Source organism: Hyla sarda, chromosome 6 (genome assembly GCF_029499605.1).
Source record: "Hyla sarda isolate aHylSar1 chromosome 6, aHylSar1.hap1, whole genome shotgun sequence".
NCBI classification, from domain to species: domain Eukaryota; kingdom Metazoa; phylum Chordata; class Amphibia; order Anura; family Hylidae; genus Hyla; species Hyla sarda.
The window spans coordinates 288,801,570-288,822,280 of record NC_079194.1 but is presented as its reverse complement, the minus strand read 5'-3'; the positions used below and the strand labels follow the sequence as shown (position 1 = coordinate 288,822,280).

At 44.9% G+C, this 20,711-nt stretch overlaps 1 long non-coding RNA gene and 2 pseudogenes across 2 annotated transcripts in view; all 3 read left to right on the top strand.

Moving 5' to 3' along the window:
- Window positions 1-20,711, top strand: part of LOC130277212 (uncharacterized) — a 133,560-nt gene that overhangs the window by 37,680 nt on the left and 75,169 nt on the right. The window lies entirely within an intron of this gene.
- LOC130277878 (U2 spliceosomal RNA) lies at window positions 1,119-1,288 on the top strand (annotated as a pseudogene).
- On the top strand, window positions 1,362-1,514 carry LOC130277893 (U2 spliceosomal RNA; annotated as a pseudogene).

Here is a 20,711-nt window from a genome sequence, read left to right as displayed (position 1 = left end):
ACATTGACCTATACTATATACTACTATATAGTCCAACATGCTGGGAGTTGTAGTTTTGCAACAGCTGGAGGCACCCCTGGTTGGGAAACATTGACTTATACTATATACTACTATATAGTCCAACATGCTGGGAGTTGTAGTTTTGCAACAGCTGGAGGCACCCCTGGTTGGGAAACATTGACCTATACTATATACTACTATATAGTCCAGCATGCTGGGAGTTTTAGTTTTGCAACAGCTGGAGGCACCCCTGGTTGGGAAACGCTGACCTATACTATATACTACTATCTGGGAGTTGTAGTTTTCGTTTGGGGCAGCTGCTGAGCCACAGACTGTGTCAGGGCATGCTGGGAGTTGTAGTTAGTAACTAACCGCAACTCCCGAATTTAATAAAAAAATAAATTAAAAAAAAGCGATCAAAAAGTCACATCAAAACAAAAATGGTCCTGTAAAAAAACACAGATCAGGGTGCAAAAATAAGGCCCGTATAAGGAGAAATAAAAAAGTTGTAGGACAAAATTTTCCCCGCATATGTGTATCCTGTGATGTTACGCATATATAATTAATTATGCAAATTAGCATGGTGTTTTGTTTTTTTGGGAAGAAAGGTGGCAACCCTAGAAATAAGTAGCATTTTAGTGTTAGTTTACGCCCTTATGACCCAGCGAACCCACGGAACCATATTTGGATCACCATAGAACCCAATCGAATTTGGAGCATTACAGTCAATTGAACCCCCAAATACTGGCGGTGTGCATACATAACGCATAACCTTGTGCTCTGACCATTTGTGCTGTGATTATTTTTTTTCTTTAAATGATTTTTCCAATCGTTAAAATTTTATTAATTATTTATTCAGTTTTGACAGTCATGACATGGAAAACATCATTGTTAGTAATTTCCATTTACAGTACAACATTCTAGACTGGTGCAACAATCAGGACAAGAAATGGACATTTCTGATATTGCATAGGTACTTCAATGGGGGGGGGGGGGGGGGGGGAACTCTCTATGAGCCAGGCCAATAAATAAAAGCAGCCCTTGTTCTGGTAGAACTGGTTCATCATGGTTTTATATAAGCCCCCCCTCCCTTCCTCCTCCCCCTTACATCACTGGGTACCGCTTCTTGGCCTTTTGGCTAAGATCAAGTGTAGTATCTGTTCTTATCAGGCAGTCTACTGGTAGGAATGGATGGCTGCATGGAGGAGCAGGTGTACCGAGGCTGGTGCCACGTAACGAGCTCAATGGCTGCCCTGATGTGACCGGTGACTGGAAAGGTCTAGAGCCGAGGTACTTTTGTGCCTCGGGGAGTGGTGACCCTGAGGTGCCGAAACTCACTGGGTGTTATAGCTCACTGAGTGATCGCTTCTCGGCCTTTTGGCTAAGATCAAGTGTAGTATCTGTTCTTATCAGTGGTTTAGTCTCTGGCCATTGATGTAGGATGGATGCTGCATGGAGGAAGCAGGTGTACCGGGGCGTTCCGGGGCTGGTTCTGAGGAATCAGCTCAACAGCTGTCCTGATGTGACCGGTTTCCTCCGGGTCTCGCCATGAGGTAGAGGGGTGTAGAGCCGAGGTACTTCTGTGCCTCGGGGAGTGGTGACCCTGAGGTGCCGAAACTCACTGGGTGTTAACTCACTGAGTGAACGCACTGCACCATACTCTTCACCTTTGGCACTCACCCTTGGTATCCCGGCCTTCTGGATAGGATCAGGAAATTTTTTTTATAGATCCGGCCGGAAGACTGTGCAGTATATCTGCACTCATCCACTTATTTATGTTGTTTGTTTGTACACAGGATTTGTCAGAATGCGATAGCCCCTTTGGGTGTCCCTCCTGGCGGTCTAGGGGAGGTGTGTGTGGCCATTTGGTTCCTCACCTCCCTGCAACCCCTGGGCATCTTGGCTTCGGCCAAGATGCCATCAGTATACGGCTCCACGGCTGATAACTTGGTTAACGCCTAGACTTTTGGCCCAGAGGTGAAGGGTAGGTTTGTTGGGGGGCCTCTCTCCTGTTGGAGAAGGGCTTAGCGATAGACCGCATCCTTTGTGCACGTTTTTTTAGTGTGACACGTTTGCACTTTTTCTTGCATTTTGGGTGATAGAGAGCACTTGCCTTATATCGCTGGGTATCATGAAGGTTTGATGACACAACCCATTTAAGGTCTAAGTCAATAAGGCCCGAAAGTCACATGTGAAGAGGACAAGCATTTCAGAAAATGAACTCTGAGAGAGAGAGAGAGAGAGAGAGAGAGAGAGAGAGAGAGAGAGAGAGAGAGCGAGAGATAAAGAGAGAGATACTTATTCATACCTTCATGTTTTGCCCTGTTGCCCTTGGTTACGACCATCTTAGGGCACCCACTGAGACGGCCAAGCATGCTCATTTCAACTGCATAGTGTTTGTTAGTGTCTACTGTGTCTACAAGCAGGGGGGATTGTGGGAAAGTTTGTACTCTGTAACATGGTAAGAGCAGGGTCAAAGTTTGGAGAAGAAATCAGGAAGTGATCATATCAGTGGGCGAGAATAAACATACAGGGATGTGGGGCATTTTAGCTAAAACAGCACCTTTAGTACTCCTTTACATATACGTATGTGGTATTACACCTCGGACGGGATCTGTCGCTCAGTGAGGAGCGGCACGTGCTCCCTTCATTTCTATGGGACAAGACCGGGTACAGCTCTCGGGCATCATCGGGCGCCCCCATAGAAATGAATGGAGCGCTGACCTTTTACGGTAGATGACATGCGCTCCTCACTGAGAGCGCCAGGGTCCCTTCCTAAAGATCGCGGGGGGTCCCTGCAAGTCAGTCCTGTGGCTAGGGGATAAGTTAATTTTCCTCGGAGTACTCTTTAAGCCAGTATTCTCTATCCACTCTCTAATGCACTTAGGCCAATGCCTGGCAACTCAGCTTCTTGTATCCAGCCATTGCCCCGAGTAAGAGCATCCTTTTATATAGTTCCTGTATGTAAGCTTAAAGAAGTCTCCTTCTGTACCACACCAGCACCAGGTCTCCTGACCGGGCGTACTGCAGGTTTGCCTTCTCTGAAATCCCTCTTATGGGACTGATGCGTCAGCTTGACAGACACAGAGGCTTGGCCCTAGATGTGACCAAATGTGGCACTCAGACCTCTCCCGAAGAACCAGCAACACATTTAGGAGTTAACACCATCTGCCCCTGGGCTACAACATCTGCCCCATACACCTCAGCTTCACACCCCTGTGGCTCACCACAATATTGTGTGTAGAGCTGATCTGGGTCCTGTAAGTCCCAGCAACTTCTGCAGATACCTGGCATCGGTGGTCACATGATCTCCTGCCCAAGAAGCAGTATTGCTCATTGATCCCTGTGTACACAGCAATTGGGTAGACAGGGTCAACTTGGCAATACCCTGTCCGTTTTAGAAAGGCTGCGCATTATTAATTGCCCATCGCCCGGACATTTAAAGGGGTACTCCGCCCCTAGACATTTTATCCCCTATGCAAAGGATAGGGAATAAGATGTCTGATTGCGGGGATCCCGCCGATGGGATGCCCACAATCTCCGTGCTGCACCCACTGTTCGTTTAGAGCATTGGGTTAAGTGCCGGAGGCTTGTGACATCATGGCCACGCCCCGCTCATGACGTCACAGCCACGCCTCCTCAATGTAAGTCTATGGGAGGGGGCGTGACGTCCGTTACCCCCCCTCCCATAGACTTGCATTGAAGGGGCGTGGCCAGGACATCACGAGCTTCCGCCCCAGATTGCCAGTCATCTGGCACCGACCGAAGTTCACTCCATGCACTGGATGTCTGGGGTGCTGCAGCCGAGATTGCGGGGGTCACCAGCGGGGGGATCCCCGTGATTAGACATCTTATCCCCTATCCTTTGGAAAGGGAATAAGATGTCTAGGGGCGGAGTACCCTTTTAAAATCTACAGGCCGTCGAAAGTGGCTAAATACAAACGACCAAATCAGGTACAAAAAAATCCGACTATCAGGTGGTGACCACACATATACAGTGGTCCCTCAAGTTACAATATTAATTGGTTCCAGGACGACCATTGTATGTTGAAACCATCACATGTTGAGACCATAACTCTATGGAAAACTGATAATTGCTTCTAGAGGCACCAAAATGTCAACCAAAAAATAGGAAAAAGGGAGGAATAAAGAAAAATAAGTAGATAACTAATATAGATAAAGCAAATCCTTACATATAAAAGTAAGAAAGATCTGCTGGGAGCTGTAATCACTGTCTGTCAGTGTTTCCCAAGCAGGGAGCCTCCAGCTGTTTCAAAACTACAACTCCAAGTATGCCCTTACAGCTGAAGGCTGTCCGGGCATGCTGGGAGTTGTAGTTTTGCAACAGCTCCCACACCCTGCTTGGGAAACACTGGTCTATGTAGAGGACAGGAGCTTCTTCAGGGTCCTGTACAGTACACAGTGTCCTAAAAAAGTAACATGGAGCCGCCCTGACCTGGTGTCCAAAGGAGCAGCTAACCATGGTACAGGTAAAGAGTACAGAACATGTAATACCTCCCTGTACTGTAGGGGGCGCTACCAGACACCAGTCAGTGCATGCACTTCAGTAATACAGGTGTTTTACCAGTGAATGCCCATTCTGATTGGTCGGTTCTTCCATCCATTGACACGTTTCACAGATCTGGACTGTCTGTACATTGTATGTTGAGTCTGGGGTATTCCAGGAAAAAACATTCTTTTTTTTTTTTTTTGTTATAGATCAACTGACTCCAGAAAGTCAAACAGATATGTAAATTACTTCTATTAACATTTTTTAATCCTTTCAATAATTATCAGCTGCTGAAGTTGAGTTGTTCTCTTCTGTCTGGCAACAGTGCTCTCTGCTGACACCTCTGTCTGTATCAGGCACTGCACAGAGTAGGAGAGGTTTGCTATGGGGATTTGCTTCTACTCTGGACAGTTCCCGAGACAGGTGTCATTAGAGAACACTTAGACAGAAAAGAATAACTCAACTTCAGCAGGTCATAAGTACTGACAGGATTAAGATTTTTTAATAGAAATGATTTACATATCTGTTTAACTTTCTGGAGCCAGAAGGGTCCGTTCTGGTCTGTTGCCTGACACTGAGTGGATCCAAAATGGGTCAAAGCACAATAATTACGTGCACGTACCCTAAGGCCTCGTTCACATTGCATTTGGACTCTGCTATTCGGAGTTATGTCAGCAATTCCGTTAGAGCGATGGGAGTTTAGTGGAGACAAAAATTGTGGATGCCCTATTAAACTATCGGATCCCCGACGACAGACCCCATTTAAGTGAATACCCGGCAGTGTCTGTTGTGTTCCTACCCATTTTAGGGTCCATTCTGCTGAAGAAAAAAAAAAAGTGCTGAACGGACCCTGAAGGGCACGGAAGACGTGATGTAAACCTAGCTTAGTCTGGAGTGCAATAAATTTGGGTTGTCACCTAGCAGAAGACATTACTTCCATAGACGGATATTATTGGGTCTGCATGATTGCCTGGAGATCTAATGGTGTCTACACTTCTACCTCTACCTTTATTGATTGTGCCAACGGCAGCCCTGTGTGTTTTGTCTGCGCATGTGCCCCAATGAGGATAGCAGAAATCACGTGGTGAGTCTGTGACCCCATCAGACACGCTGCACATGCGCCAAAATCCCTAGAGGCGAAGAACTTGCTCCCTGCCTCTAGTGACAGGTCTTCCTTTTGGCCTCTAGGGATTTCAAAGCATACGCAGTTTGTCTGATGGGTTACATGCTCACTACACGTATACCGCTATCCCCATTGGACAAATCACACAGATCGGCAACCCAGTGTGTCAATCAAAGCAGCATGACTTAGAATACAGAGGTGTTGCGGCCCAGGACATAACAGGCTCCTGGCCACACCTCTCTGACACTTTAGGTCTCAGGGACACTTAAAGGGGTACTCCCCTGGAAAACTTTATTTATTTTATTTTTTTTAAATCAACTGGTGCCAGGAAGTTAAACAGATTTGTAAATTACTATTTAAAAATCGTAATCCTTTAAGTACTTATCCGCTTCTATTTGCTCCACAGGAAGCTATTATCTTTTTGAATTTCCTTTTCAGTCTGACCACAGTGCTCTCTGCTGACACCTCTGGCCATTTTGGGAACTGTCTAGAGCAGGAGAGGTTTGCTATGGGGATTTGTTCCTACTCTGGACAGTTCCTAAAATGAGCAGAGATGTCAGCACAGAGCACTGTGGTCATACGGAAAGGAAATTAAAAAAGAAAAGAACTTCCTGTGGAGCAAATAGAAGCTGATAAGTACTGGAAGGATTAAGATTTTTAAATAGAAGTAATTCACAAATCTGTTTAACTTTCTGGCACCATTTGATTTAAAAAAAATAAAATAAAAAAATGTTTTCCAGGGGAGTACCCCTTTAATCATGGCATGCCACATGGTGGCCTAAGTTACAGGGGAAATTAAGCCCCTTCACATTATGTGCAGAGATGATCTGGGTCTTGTAAAGCCCAGCAGTTTCTGCAGATACCTGGCATCGGCGATCACATGATCTCCTGCCCAAGAAGCAGTATTGCCCAATGATCGGGCAGGCAGGGTCGACTTGGCAAAATCCTGTCCGTTTTTAGAACGGCTGCAAAGAATTCATTGCCCACCACCCAGACATTTAAAGGGGTACTCTGCCCCTAGACATCTTATCCTCTATCCAAAGGATAGGGAATAAGATGTCTGATCATGGGGGTCCCTCCGCTGGGGACCCCCGTGATCTCCGTGCTGCACCCGGTGTTCGTTTAGAGCATCTGGTTCATCGCCGGAGGCTCATGAAGTCACGGCCACACCCCCTCAATGCAAGTCTAAGGGAGGGGGCGGGACGGGGGTGAAACCATGTGCCGCCAGCTGTTGCAAAACTACAACTCCCAGCATGCCCAGACAGCCTTCGGCTGTCCGGGCATGCTGGGAATTGTGGTTTTGAAACAGCTGGAGGCACACTGGTTGGAAATCATTGTTGAAGGACTGGCGGGGATCAGCAAGGGAATGATGTGGATTTTTGGTTGACAAAAAAGGCTTAATAACTTATAGCAAAGGTATATATGGCATGGGGAGACCAACCCCTGATAAACTGATCACCACCATAGCCCATGTGACAGATGCACTGTAAACTGTCAAACTTTGCACTGTCTATGTCTAAGACAGTATGTCCAAGCTTGTGCCTTGATTTCCCAATCATGTACCAAAACTTTAGTAGGCCGGTAAAAATGTTCTCATCCAAAGTTTTCGGCCAAAGCTGTTTTTGGACCCCCATGATCTCCGTGCTGCACACGGCGTTCGTCTAGAGCTGTACGGGTATGATGGGAATTGTAGTTTTGCAACAGCTGGAGACACACTGGTTGGAAAACACAGTTGTAAGGACTGGCAGAAATCAGCTAGGGAACCATGTGGATTTTTGGCTGCAAAAAAAGACTCAATAACTAATAGCAAAGGTATATATGGCATGGGGAGACCAACCCCTGATAAACTGATGTCATAAAATCACCACCATAGCCCATGTGACAGATGCACTGTAACCTGTCAAACTTTGCACAGTCTATGTCTAAGGCTGCATTCACACCACATTTTTGCAATACAGTTCCCGGATCAGGTTTTTGATGAAAAACTGATTCCTCAAAACCGGACTAGACTGTAGCAAAACGTGTGTACAAATTTTAACCCGTATACAGTTTGAAAAACTCCATTATAAATAAAGTTTCACATGTCAAAAACCATATGGTGCAAACCAGATGGAACCGTACGCACATACGGTTCTCATTGACTCCCATGTTAAAAAAAAAAAAAAAAAAAAACGTATAAGTTTCAATACGGTTTTTCACCCGGACCAAAAATCGTTGTTGGCTACGGTTTTGGATACGGAAAAAAAAACTGACAAACCCGTACAGGATGCAAAACGGACACAACCGGATTCATCTTTTGGCATATGGTTTTCAATGGAGAGTCAATGCATACGGTTTTCAATACGGTTCTGTACGGTTTTCAAATTGAAACGTATACGGGAATTGTATTATAAAAACATGGTGTGAATGCAGCCTAAGGCTGCATTCACACCTCGTTTTCACTGTACAGGTGCCGGATCCGGCTGGGGGAGGGGAAAACCGGGCGCTCCCGTACCCCAGCCGGACCAGCGCTGAAATCCATTTACTTTAATAAGCCAATCGGAGTCAAATGGTGACTACGGTCGGCTAATTTTTAACCCGTATCCGGTTTCCTGACCGGACCTAAAACCATAGTGTAGTACGGTTTTAGGTCCGGTCACAAAACCAGATACGGGTCAAAAATGAGCCCACCGGAGTCACCGTTTGACTCCGATTGGCTTATTAAAGTAAATGGATTTCAGCGCTGGTCCGGCTGGGGTACGGGAGCGCCCGGTTTTCCCCTCCCCCCAGCCGGATCCGGCACCTGTACAGTGAAAACGTGGTGTGACAGTCTGTCTAAGGTTGTGCCTGGATTTCCCGATCATGTACCAAAAATTTTCGTAGGCCGGTAAAACTTTTCTCATCCAAAGTTTTCGTCCGAAGCTGGTACGGGAGTGTGCTGGGGGAGGGGGTACTAAGACCAGCTTTATTTCAGATTTGATGGCTTGCCCATTCTCTACCCCCCTTCTCTCTACTCTTCAAGCTTTTTTAATGAACTGCATCTTGAGTGGTTTACAAACAGCTCTCTCTCCCCTGCAGTTAAACCTTTGTGCTCGGAGAAACAGAGGAGAGAGGGGGAGCAAGCTTGTATCCTATTACAGTCCCTACTCCAATAGGAGCAGCGGATGGAGGGGGGGTCCCTCTCTTGACCTGGAGCAGCCAGATTCAGTCCCTGGCGACTGAGTGTTGAGCTGTGAGTAATGTGTGACTGCAGGATGTTACTCCAGGCCCCAGGCTTAACCCTTCTCCTGCCACACGCTGTAAAATGTCTCGCTTTTGTCCAGTTGGGAACACGTCATTTCAGTTTTTCAGTCTCTCGACTCTAGACGCCGAGACAAAATTATTTTTACAGGACGCTCGCACCGTGTATTTTCGGTCATATTTGCTGCCGTTTTTCAAAACAAGCTAAAGTTGTTGAAATTGCTTCTATTTTTTTTTTTTTAATATTTTATAGGTTTTTAGAATACTGTAAATTTTATAGGCTTTTATTATATTCATATTATATCTTTTATAGGTCTTTATTATATTCATATTATATCTTTTATAGGTCTTTATTATATTCATATTATATCTTTTATAGGTCTTTATTATATGCATATTATATCTTTTATAGGTCTTTATTATATTCATATAATCTATTTTATATAGGTCTTTATTATTTTCATATATATTATATAGGCCTTTATTATATTCAGATTATATCTTTTATAGGTCTTTATTATATTCATATCATATATTTAAAATATTCCTGTTCTATTACCATTATATATTTTATATAAGCCTCTATTATATTAACATTATATGTATATTTTATAGGCCTTAATTACATTTATATATTTTATAGGCCTTTATTATATTCCTATTACATATTTCATAGGCCTTTATTATATTCCTATTACATATTTCATAGGCCTTTATTATATTTATACTATATCTAATTTATTACTATATATTTCTAATAATCATTTTTTTTAACGCCCGTTAGCAGCTATATCTGCTTTTCCATAGACTTTCAGACAAAGCATTATTTTGCTATTTTATTGCGTTTTCTTTTAAAAAGATGCCACTCATTTTACACTGTGTGAACACAGCCCGAAGCTAAATGACAGGGCTAAATGACAGGGTCTCAAGTAATATCCGAAAAGGGTGAAATGAAGATGCAAATGAGTCATTGGCTATGACTCTGATGGTTGTGAAATCGTAGAAAATCCATATGTTATGTCTGGCATATCTTTATCTTATACAAAAAAAATACAGGGCTCTTTAAGTAGCGAGGCGTTGGTTTATCTTGTGTACACAGACTGTCATATTGACCGGTCCATACATAAACCAGAGCCCCGGGATGTGCTAGCCCTAGAGTTCCCTGCAGAACATTATACCTGGTAGCACCAGGCTCTCTCCATCACCCACGTCTTCCTATATATACACTAGAGATTATTTTATAATGTGCAGAGGTCCGCTTTGAATTGTTATACAAAATGAATTGATAAAAGTACAAAAAAATAAATAAAAATTCAACCCCCCCCCCCCCCCCCCATTCCAAAATATGGTACAGGGGCTCCTACCTTGTTTGGCATAAGAACCACTGTGCAAGGGATCTTCGGATGGATCTAATGCAAACTAAAATATAAAATATATGCTACACCCCTGGGGACAGGACACCGTTTATCCCTGTACTGTGACATCACTGTGTGTATTATCCCTGTACTGTGACATCACTGTGTATATTATCCCTGTACTGTGACATCACTGTGTGTGTTATCCCTGTACTGTGACATCATTGTGTGTATTATCCCTGTACTGTGACATCACTGTGTGTATTATCCCTGTACTGTGACATCACTGTGTGTATTATCCCTGTACTGTGACATCACTGTGTGTATTATCCCTGTACTGTGACATCACTGTGTGTATTATCCCTGTACTGTGACATCACTGTGTGTATTATCCCTGTACTGTGACGTCACTGTGTGTATTATCCCTCTACTGTGACGTCACTGTGTGTATTATCCCCTCCCATAGACTTGCATTGAGGGGGCATGACCATGATGTCACGAGCCTACAGAACTGCACCCGATGCTCTAGGTAAACACCAGGTGCAGCAGGGAGATCGCGGGGGTCCCAAGCGGCAGGACCCCCTCGATCAGACATCTTATCCCCTATCCTATGTCTAGAGGCGGAGTACCCCTTCAAATAAGGTCACATATAGGATACATTTCCCTCCATTCTCCTCCTACTCTTTATGGAAAAATAAAACATTTTTAGGCTTCACTAATGTGTCTGCTCGGTGCGTTGAATGATTTGTAGTTATTGACATCAACATTGTTCACCTCTGAACGTCAAAATGGCCACATCATGTGACCTCACGACAGGTGCGGATGACCCTTGACAGAAGGTCTGACCCCCCACACACACGTCAATGGGCCCCTCTCTATTCATAGCCATGATTATCTTAATATGTACTCACACCTGCTGAGAAAATTCCAGTCCTAGTCAATATGCAGATGATAAAGTGATCATTGTAAATATATGCAGGGCCCACCATTGTCTTCTCCTTGTGAGGAAGATTAGCATTTCTATTCACTGACATCATAGAATGACAAACCTTATTTTAATGCTGAACGCTTGCGTCAGGCCCGGCCGTGTATCTGTGTTTATTTGTTTTCTAATGGAAAAACCAAAAGGAACAAAATGGAACAATATCCCATTTAAGGTCACATTCAAAGACCAGAACCTATGGATTGAATCTACCTGAGATAATGTGCATAAAATCAAGTAAATGACCCCGATGAGCAAATGATTGTATGCGGAAGAGCTCAATTGGCACCATCGTAGGATGAACCCTTTTCAGTCGAGTTTCAGCATCTGTTAGGCTGTACGTTGCTTAGGATGGCTCACTAGTATTTAGGAGCTACAATGGGTGTATAGGGCCTAAATGTAGCCATTGGGCTGATGGCTTTCTCTTGCAAACTTCTTGAACACTCAACTGTGCGGATGTCTGTGTGTATATGTGTTTTCAATGGGGGGGGGGGGGGTAAGCTGCTGGTGGCGGCATATGTCTATGGCAGAAGTCCAAAATCAGGAAATGCTGAGGGGGTGTGCGTGCAGCCTTAGCCAATCATAGCTCATCTCACACTGAACTGCTCTGGGCTGTGTGTAGCAGAGTGAGGGAGGAAGTTCTCCCCTGTATGGCTTCAGATGATGTCATAGCCTGCTGGGGAACACCCCTTCCCAGTCTGTGATTCTGACTGAGACTGAGCAGAAAATACAGAACAATATCAAGGTAGAAAACTAAAAAATAATAAAAATAAAGGCAGGGGGTGGTTTATCATGATGGGGGCAGTGAACTGGAAGGATTATAACATTTAACAAGATCATGACAGGTACCATCACCATGTTTTTAGGTTGAGATGTTTGGTTTAGGCATCCTCAGCTTACGGCAAAGTAGTGTAAAAGTGGCCATACAAATTGGTGATTGAACTATGAACAATTATTTCGCGTATATATACAGCTATACACATTAGTTCCTATTGGACGTTACAGCTGTTCTGACCGAACACATGGTTAATAACATCAGTCAAAAGGTGGAGCAGTCTTTTTTTTTGGAAAAGTAACAGCTCTCATGTCCACCTCACATCCTTGGTGCGGTATAAAAACAGAAGAAACACGTGGGAAACAAATGCCGATGTGTTTCAGGTCCTCATGACCCTTAGTCATGGCATGACATTTTTTGGAATCTTTGGGTAGCATGCATTCCAGATCTTTTATTTGAAAATTTCAAACATGATCGACTTCTTTCCAGATGATTGTCCTTTATTATTTGGCTAAAACTGCCCAAACACATAGGAAAGGTGTAGACTGAACGCTCTTTTGGCCAACAGCAGCTTTCCCCCCCCCCCCCCATCCAGACACATTCAGCTCAGCCAAGCAAAGATGTCTTCTTACTGGTGCCGATATTTAAAAAGGAATTATAGGCCTGTTAGTTTAACCTCCGTTGTATGTAAATTGTTTGAGGGTTTTCTAAGAGATGCTATTTTGGAATATCTTGATAAAAATAAATGTATGACTCCATATCATTTCGAAAGCATTTGATACGGTGCCACGTAAAAGATTGGTGCATAAAATGAGAAGGATCGGGCTGGGGGAGAATGTGTGTAAGTAACTGGCTCAGTGATAGGAAACAGGGGGGGGGTTATTAATGGTACTTATTCTGATTGGGTGACTGTTACTAGTGGGGACCACAGGGGTCAGTTTTGGGTCCTGTTCTATTTAATATATTCATTAATGACCTTGTAGAGGGGTTGAATAGTAAAGTAGCAATCTTTGCAGATGATACTAAACTCTGTAAAGCGGTAAACACTATAGAGGACAGTGCACTGTGTATAGTAGATAACACAATAGAGGACAGGGCATTGTAACAAATGGATCTGGATAGGTTGGAGGTTTGGGCTGGGAAGTGGAAGATGAGGTTCAGTACTGATAAATGTAAGGTAATGTACATGGGGAAGAAAAATCCGGGCTGGGATTATGTATTAAATGGGAGAACACTTGGGACGACTGACATGGAAAAGGATTTAGGAGTCTTAGTTAACAGTAAATTTAGCTGTAGTGACCAGTGTCGGGCAGCTGCTGCAAAGGCAAATAAAATCATGGGGTGCATCAATAGGGGCATAGGTGCCCACGACAAGGAAATAATTCTACCGCTGTACAAATCACTAGTTAGACCACACATGGAATACTGTGTACAGTACTGGTCACCAGTGTACAAGAAAGATATAGTGGAGCTGGAGAGGGTTTAAAGGGGTACTCCGGTGAAAACCTTTTTTCTTTTAAATCAACTGATGTCAGAAAGATAAACAGATTTGTAAATTAGTTCTATTAAAAAAAATCTTAATCCTTCCTGTACTTATTAGCTGCTGAATACTACAGAGGAAATTCTTTTCTTTTTGGAATTCTCTCTGATGACATCACGAGCACAGTGCTCTTTGCTGACGTCATAATAATAATAACTCTTTATTTATTGTTGTCTTTGGTGGGATTTGAACCCAAGGCCCCAGCACTGCATGGCAGCAGTGCTAACCACTGAGCCACCATGCTGCCTTTAGCATACATCTGCTATGCACGGTTGATAAAATGGACAGAGATGTCAGCAGAGAGCACTGTGCTCATGATGTCATCAGTGTTCCAAAAAGAAAGGAATTTCCTCTGTAGCATTCAGCAGCTAATAAGTATTGGAAGGATTAAGATTTTTTAATAGAAGTAATTTACAAATATGTTTAACTTTCTGGCACCAATTGATGTAAAAGAAAAAAGGTTTTCACCGGAGTACCCCTTTAAAGATGGGCAACCAGGGTAATACGGGGAATGGGAGGACTACAGTACCCAGAAAGATTATCAGTATTAGGGTTATTTAGTTTAGAAAAAAGAAAGTTATTAGGTCTCCCCCCTAAGCCATGTATAAATATCAGGGGACAGTACAGAGATCTCTCCCATGATCTATTTGTACCCAGGACTGTATCTATAACAAGGGGGTATCCTCTACGTATACAGGAAAGAAGGTTTCTACACCAGAACAGATGGGATTCTTTACTGTAAGAGCAGTGAGACTGTGGAACTCTCTGCCAGAAGAGGTGGTCATGGGGAACTCTTTAAAAGGGATTTGGATGCATTTTTGGAGAATAATAACACCGCTGGTTATGTATACTAGATTTATAGGGACAGATCGTTGATCCAGGGATTTATTCTGATGCCATATTTGGAGTCGGGAAGGAATTTTTACCTCGAGTACGAGTTTATATATTTTTTGCCTTCCTCTGTATCAACTCCGTAGGGACTCATTAGGGATATTAGGTTTAACTCTTGTCTTTATTAAACCTTATGAACTAGGTGGACGTAGTACTTGCTCTCAGTTCACCCAAGTGCAAGTGTTCACACAAAAACAATGTGCACGAGGATGTGGTCCATCACAAGCTCTTCTCTGAAAGGAGAGAGCCCCCCCCAATAAACTAAACCCTTCGCCTCTGGGCTAAAAGGGACCTGCAAGGCTCCAAGTACAATGTCCCCTTTCACTGAAGCTACTCAGGGACCGAAAAAGCTCCCGGCAAACAACCAGGCAAAAACCAAGTTGACACCAAGGAACCAGTAAAACCAGCTTGGCACCCCTGCCGAAGCAAGGGTGCCCAGGGCATGGCAGGGAGGTAAGGAACCTAATGGCCACAAACACATCCCCTAGACCAGCAGGAGGGACACCCAGAAGGGCAACCACACCCTGACCAATCCTAGTTATGAAAAGAAGACAAAACGTGGACACAATGACAAGAAAATAAAGTGGATGTGTGCAGTGTGATACCTCGATCCTAGCTGGAAAGCCGGGATTCTAAGGGTGAGTGCCCAGAACAGTGAGAAAAAGTGCGTGCTATAAGCCATCTTTCAAGTGGGGGTGAAAACCAAGTGAATTCTGGCACCCTGGGGTCACCACTCCCAGGGCACTTTTGCACCTCAGCTCTTACTCTACCTGGAACTCCTATGGAACAGCTTATCTCCTTGTTAACTAAAGGATAGAGCAGATAAAATCCAGCATGCACGACCCTTCTCTACCCAGACTACCAATGGGGAGAGATGGCCTGCCCTGCCAAAATCAGGTGGTTTGGCTGATAGGATGTATGTCCGGCGATCATGTATTCAATGACTGACTGATTGATTGTCTTGTACGGCCTGATATGCTTTTATACAGTGGAGTAAAAAGGAATACTCCATCCCTAGATGGGGGATAAGATGTCTGATCGCAGGGGGCGGGGTTATGGGGGTCCCGCTGCTGGGGACCCCTGTGATCTCAGCTGCGGCACCCCAGACATCCGGTGCACGGAGCGAACAGATGACTGGCAATGCGGGGCGGAGGATACTGACATCATGGCCACACCCCCTCAATACAAGTCACGCCCCCTCCCATAGACTTTTATTGAGGGGGCATGGTCGTGGCGTGACAGTGACGTCACGAGCCTCCAGCGCTGCACCAGACGACGCTCAGTGTCCCCAGTGTTTGGACATTTTATCCTCTATCCTTTGGATAGGGGATAAGATGTCTAGGGGCGGAGTACCCCTTTAACTATAGCAGAGAAGATAATTACAAAGACCTGCAATGTATATACTGTCTAGGATCAGCCTTTGGTCACCAGGTGCACGAAATACGTGTTGAAGAAGACGGATGAACAGGACCATGTATAATAATCGCTCAAATTAAGAGTCCGCTCACACAAGAAGGTGACAAGCAATGACCCTATAAAAGGGGTCCTGCAAATCAGACCTCACACACTTTCTTACGCATAACAATGTAGCAATGTCATTTTTGTCCTATTCCTATCTTCAAAAAAGATTGGGGATTTGTTAAAAAAAAAAAAAAAAAGTAATGAAAAGATATAAACCTAGAATATCTACAATAGGTGGGCGGTTATTTTATCCCTAGTTCTCGGCAATAAGTAGCCTGAGCTATAGATGGTACAAGACTGGAAAGAACAATGGAATGCAGACTTTGAAAGAGCTCCAGATTTTTTTTTCTGCCGTAGCATTCACCAGTAAAGCAACAAAAGTGAAGGGTTTTGAAGGTTTCTCAATAGGGCGTATGATTGTGTCTGACAGAAGTGACTCATGCGGTTATAGAGAATGTGTAGAAGCCCCGAGGGTTTAAAGGTCCACTCTTCAACCAAAGCCGCTCACTGTCACTCCAGGGTTTGAAAAGACGGCTGTACAAGAATCCTACTTCCCCCGTGCTCGCTTCTGAGAGGGCTTAAGGGCTACATGAGTGTGCAGGATGTCATCCTACAATGTCAATTCCCGAAGAAAAGTGGATAGAACCATAAGCAAACTGGACTAAAGGTCGTAAACACACAAGAAACCCACAGATCGATGGCCATTGAGGAAACATCAAAAAGAACGTTCACGTCTTTGAAGGACAACCCATGGTGCACCACAAGAGCGGGAGACCTACAGGTTGGAGACCAGGCCAACATTTATTGAACATCATGGCACAGAACAGCTGCTTATTTTTGGGAACACATCAAACATGAACATCACTCATGGTGATCCCGTGGTGCTCATCAGTTATGAACCTACTGGGTAAAATGCTTCATCTTGCTTTTCTGAAACCATTGACGTGGTAATGTTGGCCTTACAGGGCCCAATACAATGGGCGAACAAGAATGGGCATGAGGTTACACCAATGGCGGCTTGTGATTTCTGCACTACTGAAGTGATGTGGCATCAGTATCTTATCTACTGAGGTTTATTTTACATGATGTGGGTATGTTTTTGTAGAACATAGCTTTAGCCAAGATTTAGTATAAATACATGTAATAAAATTACAAATTGTGCTCGTAACCTCGAGTATAGAAACATAGAATCTGTCAGCAGAACCATTTGGCCCATTTATTGTATCAATAGTCCTTGTCCCTTTCTTATATGAAGGATAGCCTTATGTCTATCCCTATCTTATATGAAGGATAGCCTTATGTCTATCCCTATCTTATACACTGCTCAAAAAAAAAATAAAGGGAACACTTAAACAATACAATGTAACTCCAAGTCAATCACACTGTCCACTCAGGAAGAACACTGATTGACAATCTATTTCACATGCTGTTGTGCAAATGGAACAGACAACAGGTGGAAATTATAGGCAATTAACAAGACACCCCCAGTAAAGGAGTGGTCCTGCAGGCGGTGACCACAGACCACTTCTCAGTTCCTATGCTTCCTGGCTGATGTTTTGGTCACTTTTGAATGCTGGCGGTGTTTTCACTCTAGTGGTAGCATGAGATGGAGTGTACAACTCACACAAGTGGCTTAGGTAGTGCAGCTCAGCCAGGATGGCACATCAATCCGAGCTGTGGCAAGAAGGTTTGTCGTGTCTGTCACCGTAGTGTCCAGAGCATGGAGGCGCTACCAGGAGACAGGCCAGTACATCAGGAGACGTGGAGGAGGGCAACAACCCAGCAGCAGGACCGCTACCTCAGCCTTTGTGCAAGGAGGAGCAAGAGGAGCACTGCCAGAGCCCTGCAAAATGACCTCCAGCAGGCCACAAATGTGCATGTGTCCACTCAAATGGTCAGAAACAGACTCCATGAGGGCCTGATGTCCAGAGGTGGGGGTTTTGCTTACAGCCAAACACCGTGCAGGACATTTGGCAGAGAACACCAAGATTGTGCTCTTCACAAATTAAAGCAGTTTCACACTGAGCACATGTTACAGAGTCTGGAGACGCCGTGGAGAACGTTCTGTGGCCTGCAACATCCTCCAGGATGACTGGTTTGGTGGTGGGTCACTAATGGTATGGGGTGGAATTTCTTTGGGGGGGCCGCACAGCCCTCCATGTGCTTGCCAGAGGTAGGCTGACTGCCATTAGGTACCGAGATGAGATCCTCAAACCCCTTGTGAGACCATATGCTGGTGCGGTTGGCCCTGGGTTCCTCCTAATGCAAGACAATGCTAGACCTCATGTGGCTGAAGTGTGTTAGCAGTTCCTGCAAGAGGAAGGCATTGATGCTATGGACTGGCCCGCCCGTTCCCCAGACCTGAATCCGATTGAGCACATCTGGGACATCATGTCTTGCCCCATCCACCAACGCAACGTTGCACCACAGACTGTCCAGGAGTTGGCGGATGCTGCAGTCCAGGTCTGGGAGGACATCCCTCAGGAGACCATCTGCCACCTCATCAGGAGCACATGGAGGCCACACACACTACTGAGCCTCATTGTGACTTGTTTTAAAGACATTACATAAAGTTGGATCAGCCTGTAGTGTGGTTTTCCACTGTGATTTTGAGTGTGACTCCATATCCAGACCTCCATGGGTTTATAAATTTGATTTCCATTGATAATTTTTGTGTGATTTGTCAGCACATTCAACTATGTAAAGACGAAAGTATTTCATACAATTCGTTCATTCAGATCTACGATGTGTTATCTTAGTGTTCCCTTTATTTTTTGAGCAGTGTATGAAGGACTATCCCTATCTTATATGAAGGATCATCTTTGACCTATCTTATATGAAAGAAAGCCTTATGCCTATCCCATCCATGCTTAAACTCCTTCACTGTATTTGTAGCTACCTCTTCTGCAGGAAGGCTATTCCATGCATCCACTACTCTCTCAGTAAAGTACCGTATCTCGAGTATAAGCCGTTTTTCATCACAATTTTTCGTGCTGAAAAAGCCCCCGTCGGCTTATACTCGAGTGAAAAAATATATACAGTTTGTGGGGTTGGCCGGGCCGTCCATCTTCGCTGCAGGGACCATCCGACCAGTGATGCTGCATTGACGCCGCCGCACATGGACATCCCAGCGCGTCGTCGTCAATGCAGCGTCACTAGTCTGGGGCTGCGCCGGAGCGGAGAAGAGGGCCTCCCGGTGAAGATGGATGGCCCAGACCGGCTCACCCTCCCTACCGGAATGCGGACTGTCCCTGCAGCTACTAAGCAACAGGACCGAGAGAACTGGGGAGGTGAGTAGACAACGAGGGGGACCTATACGATGACGGAGGGGGCTGTCTGGATAATGACAGGGGGGATATAGACTGGTGGTAATGATAAGGGGGGGGGGGTTTGACAGGGGATGATGAGGACAGGGGGTTCTGGATGATGACAGGGGGGGGGGGGATGATGTATCCCCCCCCCCCCCCCCCCGGCTTATACTGGAGTCAATATGTTTTCCCAGGTTTTGGGGGTGAAAGTAGGGGCCTCGGCTTATATTGGGATCGGCTAATACTTGAGTATATATGGTAATCCTTCCTAATATTACTGCAGAAACCTTTCCCTCTTTTGGTAGTCTTCTTTTAAGTTATCCTCTCCTCCTTTTATCCTGTCCCTTTATGTGTAGTTTTATCCTGCAATCCATTGACCAGTTTAGTAGCTCTTCTCTCAACTCTCTCCAATGTATCTATATCTTTCTAAAGGTACGGCCTCAAGTATTGCCCCAAGTACTCCAAGTGAGGTCTCACCAGTGCTCTGTACAGCGTGCTGTTGTCACGCTATGAACCTCCAACCAAGACTCCGAGGAACACTAGGTACCACAAATCCCTGGTTATGAAACTTTTGCAAGCAAGTCCTTACATTTCCATCATGGCTACTCATTAACACAGTGGTCCACACCTCAGTCCTTAAAGGGGTACGCCGCCCCTGGACATTTTATCCCCTATGAAAAGGAGAGGACATAAGATGACGCTGGGACCGCCCCGTGATTTCCAAATAGCACCCACACGTTTTGAAATTTTTTTTTTGTCCAGAACGCTGGGTTCGGGCAGCTGTGATGCCACGCCCCCTCCATTCATGTCTATGGGTGGCGACAAAACATAAGTGGGATACCTTTTTTTTTTTTTTTTTTTACAGAGGAAGTCAATAGCAGAAGTATATGCGCATGAATTTGAAAGCCACGTAGAGCACTAATGCAATGGCTTTCACAGGAGGCATGAATCCTTTTTTTTTGTACCTTTTTGCCTCTGTCTGCATACAGAGGGCATTTTTTCTCTGGAATCTGTGTGTGAACCAAAACAAAAATGGTGGCGTGCTTCACTGGACACGATTGGGGAGACTTATCAAAACCTGTGCAGAGGAAAAGTTGACCAGTTACCCATAGCAACCAATCGCATTGCTTCTTTCATTTTTCAGAATCCTTTTTAAAGGGGTACTCCGCTGCTCCGCTCCCCAGCGTACGGATGTTTATTGTTCCGAACGCTGCGTGCGGGCTTCCGTGTTCAGGGCCGCCCTTCGTGACGTCACGCCCGCCCCCTCAACGAAAGTCTATGGGAAGGGGGCGTGACGGCTGTCACGCCCCCTTCCCATAGACTTTCGTTGAGGGGGCAGGTGTGACGTCACTAGGGGCGGCCCTGAACACGGAAGCCTGCACGCAGCGTTTGGAACAATAAACTTCCGGACGCTGGGGAGCGGAGCTTCCGAAGCAGGGCAGCGGAGTACCCCTTTTAAGAATATAAGAAGCGATCTGATTGGTTGCTATGGGCAACTCAGCAACTTTTCCTCTGGACAGATTTCCTCTCCCTGTGTCACTATCTTA